The sequence below is a fragment of the Borostomias antarcticus genome (assembly GCF_949987555.1).
Source record: "Borostomias antarcticus genome assembly, chromosome: 8".
Classification (NCBI taxonomy): Eukaryota; Metazoa; Chordata; class Actinopteri; order Stomiiformes; family Stomiidae; genus Borostomias; species Borostomias antarcticus.
This window is the reverse complement of record NC_140241.1, coordinates 9,389,975-9,394,974: the sequence shown is the minus strand read 5'-3', so window position 1 is coordinate 9,394,974 and position 5,000 is coordinate 9,389,975. Positions and strand designations below refer to the sequence as shown.

Here is a 5,000-nt window from a genome sequence, read left to right as displayed (position 1 = left end):
CATCTTCCAGCTACCCCCGACTTAAGCTACGCTACCTACGCTAAGCTCTTCTTACACAACTCTAAGCTCACGGATCTCTGGTGCTACGCCAAGCCCCATCTCAATGTGTTCAGCCTCGTCCAACCACAGGCAGACAACTATACTGGTATCAGCCTCTAGCAGCTCAGGGGAGAGCTACGGGATCTGCTCTAGGGAGACCCACAATTCCCCACTCTATCTGTCTATGCTGGTTCATTGCAGTCAGGCGCAGGAAGTGGGGTCTCACCACTCTGTGCTGACAGTCATACTGCGTGCTGATGCAATGTCAAGTCTGCAGATTGATTGTGTCACTAAAATAAGAAATCTATATGTGTGAATGTACAGCTCTGTAACAGTGCATTTGAAAATGGATATGTTGATGTCGTGACAACACGTTTGATAACGCAGTGGTGCAGTATGTAGTAATAGATCATTCAAAGTCATTTCACAGTTGGTATTTCTCAGAAATAATTAAATAGTTACCTCTTTTTGGATAAGGATGTTTTTCCAATGAGATATGGCATAAGATAAATATTTGTTTTGTACTAGTGAAACAGTAAGACTGTTTTTTTGCAGATCCTTAGCCTGCTAATTTTTGTCCTGCATTTCAGGTATATCAATACATAAAAATGGTATTTCTCTGATAGGTTAAATAAGTATTGTGAATACAAGTATTTGAAGGTGTTCCGTTAAATTGACGTTTCAAATTGTGATACTTTATACATGTGTACAGCATGTCGATCTTTTTTTTTCCTGCAAACAAATCAATTTGATCAAAACATCTTCAGTATTGAATGAAACATCTTCAGTATTGAATGAAAAAGTAACAGTGCTATAACCAATGTGCCTTTTCGGTCATTCATTTCAAAAGGAACGTAAATTAATTAACAATTAAAATGTGTAAAATAGTGCCTTCACCGTATTTCAGTGAGACAGTGGTTGCATGTCACAGCTTGTACTGTACAAATCCAGGAACTGTAAATGCTGTTTTTAAATAAAGATTGTCTGCTGGTGAATCATCTTCTGATCATTGTACTGTATCATATCACACATTTGCACAGATTTGACTTGTCCATCATTGCCCACTAGGTGGAACTGAAGTTCCTTGACTGTCCTCATGCGTGAACACACACTTACACACTTGCTGGTTTCAAATGCTGCACAGTGTACAAGCTAACATGTAAAACATCAACTAATAAGATTGTCCTCCGATAACTGTTGTTGTTCTGTTGATGTTGTTGACACCAAAGGTCTCTATCTCCTGTGGTTTGCCAGTGAGAGGCTGTTATCAGGGTGCAGGGTTTGTGATAGCGGACTGGTATTCTTCAGATTCCAGTGGTGGGAGTCCCCCGAGGCCCTGACATCACCGAACTAGAGATTAAACCGAAGAGGCCCAGGGCTGGGGACAGCCGAGGGGCGTGCAGGGACACTTTAGCAGCATGCTGTTTACTATGGCTCTCGTCACAATCACAATTTGTTTTATTGCCATGCAGTTTTTCAATGTAGCCTTCTAGGACTTTGCTTTTTGGTCGTGTTGCATAACATGGGGACAACATTGGACATGGTGCAGGGACGAGACAGGACAGGACAGTTCAAAGACAGGAGAGTGCAAAGAGCGAGTACAAAATCCTAGTGCAACAGAAGGATAAGCAATATACAAAAAGTAGTGCAGTCAGATACAGTGAGTGAGCAGTGTACGTGTGTGTGTGTGTGTGTGTGTGTGTGTGTGTGTGTGTGTGTGCGTGCGTGTGCGTGTGTGTGTGTGTATGGTGTGTGCGGTGTGATATGTGAGTGCGGTGTGTCCTATACAGTACGTCCAGTGGGCATATGCAAGTGTCTATCGATGGTGTCTTTCAACGGTGGCGGGGTGGGGGCGGTTGGGTTCACAGGAGGGGGGGGCACAGGCCTCGTTGATGAGGCTGATGGCCGTGGGGAAGAGGCTGTCTCTGTGCCGTGCGGACGTTGTCCTGATGGACCGCAGCCTCCTGCCTGATGGGAGTGGCTCGAAGAGATGATGGCCGGGGTGGGAAGGGTCGGCCGCAATCTTCCTGGCCCGCTTCAGGGTCCTGGAGTTGTCCAGGACCAGGAGGGAGGGCAGGTTGCAGCCGATCACCTTCTCAGTGGATCGGATGACGAGCTGCGGTTTGGCCCTGTCCTTGGCTGTAGCGGCGGAGTACCAACTGGTGACCGATGAGGTGATGATGGACTCAATGATGGAGGTGTAGAAGAGTACCGTCATTTCCTTAGGTACTGTAGTCCTAAGTGTCCTTGTGCAAGGGCCTCTGCCATGCTGGCATGTAAGGTACCTCAAATAAAGGTGAAATTAAAAATAATAATGAACTTCTAGGGTTATGGATAGTGTTGCACTGCCTGAAGTCACAAGCAGCTTTCAGATTGACAGTTTATTGCTCATGAGCAAGGCGGTAGTCCACATCACCATAGTCTTGCGGTATGTTTTCTGAGCGCCAGTGCCAGTGGTCAGTATAGAAGTATTCCAATTTGTTGATCCTTTTTCCCCCCTGCTGTCTTCAAAGGCTGATCCTGACGAATCCCCGGTCCTCTGCGCAGCTGTCTGCAGTTTCCACAGTGCTACGTCCTCCTGGCCTCGCTGGCAGCCCCCGGGGCGTGTTGACTTTGGCCGCTCCTGCCGTTGACTCCAGTTGGCCCACAGTCTGGGACACCTCGGGACGCCGCCTGTCTCCCGTCAGCTTCACCGGCTCCGCGGCTGACGTATGGGATCGCAGGATTAATGACGGCTAGACAACGGCTGGATCTGGGAAGGGGCGAGGAAAGAGAATTTTGAGGCGCAGAAGATTTGATCCTTTCTGGGGTAACGCGTATAGGGTTACTTGGTGTGGAGGATGTTTGGTGCGTGCTTGCCAGCTTGGCTGGAAACCGCGCGCGTTCCCCCGTGCTCTGGCCTCGGCGGGAGGCTGACGCCCAGCGGGAATGTTTGCTGGAGTGGAAGTCCCGTCGTCTCCTCGCTCAGTTTTAAGTGCGCGCCGGCGCGGCACATGGCTCTGGTCGGAGGGCCTGCTGTGCAGGGGGTTCATCAGGTCTTATATATCATCAGACACACACACACACACACACACACACACATACTTGCAGAAAAACATTTTCCTTGTGTGACTGTCCCTACACACTTTCGCGGCCTTGACTCCCTGTTCCTCTCACACCCAGAGCCAGTCATCTGATGGAAACAGAGTCTCTCTGGACCATATAAAACATTTCTTCTTTACACACCTAAAGACTTCCATTCTTTAATTACTTCGGTGTGTCTCGCCAGGGACTCTCAGAGGCTCTATAAAAATAACTTATCACAGTAGTCTGACTCCTGCAAACCAGCACGCAGTATTCTCTTCTCAACTAAATGTTCTCTCTACTGAGCGACAAAGTCAAAGTCTTTGCATGAGACTGGTTCCACTCTTCTGAGAACTAAACCTCAATGCCAAACTAAACCTCAACGCCAGACAAATAAACACAAAGACTACACCTGCCTACCCAACACATCATTCAATAACATGAGACTAGCAACCACACACCAACTTCTGAGGTGAAAAAGGTCAAAACAAGCTACACATCTGTAAAGTTCAAAGTCGCCCTGTTCCACACTCAAGATGTGCCGAGTGCTCACGGCGCATTTCCTCTGTAGCCATTAGATTCTCTGTCATAAAACCCACCTTCATTTCCTCTGTGGATAATTGGTGTAATTTGTCGCTGAAATGAGAGATAATGTGTAATAATGCGTTGGTAATGGGCCCTTCTGTGGAACTCTCCTGCCGTGTTCAGCTGAGCATTGTGGATGTTAATTACAGGATGTTAATTACAGAGTTGCCCATTGACAGTTGGTCCCCCCTCCTCACATTCAACTTTTTACCTGGCAGCTTTCCTCCCCGCCATCTAGATCTGACTAGAGGCCATGCACATTCATATTCCATTCCATGTAGCTCAGGAGGTAGGGGAAGGTCCCCGGTTCGATCCTGGCTCCCGCCGTTGTACCGAGCACCTCACAGCAGAAGAAGGTCTCCAAGGGCTTTCTGTGCGGAGTTTGCATGTTCTCCCCGTGGTCGCAAGGGTTTCCTCCCAAGAACTTGATACGAAGAACAGAACACTCTTCAGTCTGGTCCCTAACCAGGACTTGGACTGAGGACTCATGAACAATGGCTGCCCACTTCTCCTGGCTGCCCCTGGAGGAAGACGGCTTGGATGGGACAAATGTAGAGGACAAATTTCACCAGTGACCACTGAAGATGTGTGTGTGGTCACGCTCGAGGTCCAGCATTATTATTAACACATCCCCTACACTCCCCAAAACACCAACTGTAGCCTACCTATTAGATCCATTCACCTTATAAAAAGGTCAGTTGAAACGATATTATCATGAATGAGCTCAACGTTCAAACAAACCCTTAGCTAAAGCGCAGGGCAGTGGTGAAAACAGGCCTTGTTTTAAAATCAGAGTTGTGTGTAGCCCCACACCGCTGACCACCACTGGTTGCAAAATGACTGGAAATGCTTGTCTGAGGTGTAATTGCGTTTTAAGTGTGGTATCCAGGCACATTGAATTACGTTCTGCGTGCAGGGGGAGCTAATTGAGTTTGGGCCCTGCTGGCATATGTGCACTGGAAACATTTATCCAACATTAAATCCCAATTAGGGTCTTCAGAACGAGAGAGGCCGATGACTGCCTGCCTAGCGATAAGGGTCCGCCGGGGTACCCTATGTAGAACTACCCTGACAGAGAGGCCAGATAGGGGCTAACCCCAAACCCCTCTCCTCCTCTCCACGTTCCCCGAGCCTGGATCTCCTGAGAGAGAGAGAGAGAGAGAGAGAGAGAGGGAGAGAAAGAGAGAGACGGGCTGCAGTGCAGTCTCTCTCTCCTACAGTATAGGCATGACTGGTGGACCGTGTGTGTGTGTGTGAGGGAGAGTGGGGGGGGGGGGGGGGGTCGCACTGTGCGCATGCTCCGCCCAGCTCCG

At 48.4% G+C, this 5,000-nt stretch overlaps 1 protein-coding gene across 1 annotated transcript in view; it reads left to right on the top strand.

Moving 5' to 3' along the window:
* serinc2l (serine incorporator 2, like) overlaps positions 1-984 on the top strand; it is a 10,061-nt gene extending 9,077 nt beyond the window's left edge. The window contains exon 10 of the mRNA XM_084441793.1: positions 1-984. This exon is cut by the window's left edge and continues 750 nt beyond it. The gene's annotated coding sequence lies outside the window, so the exon portion shown is untranslated.
* The last annotated feature ends 4,016 nt before the right edge of the window (positions 985-5,000 follow it).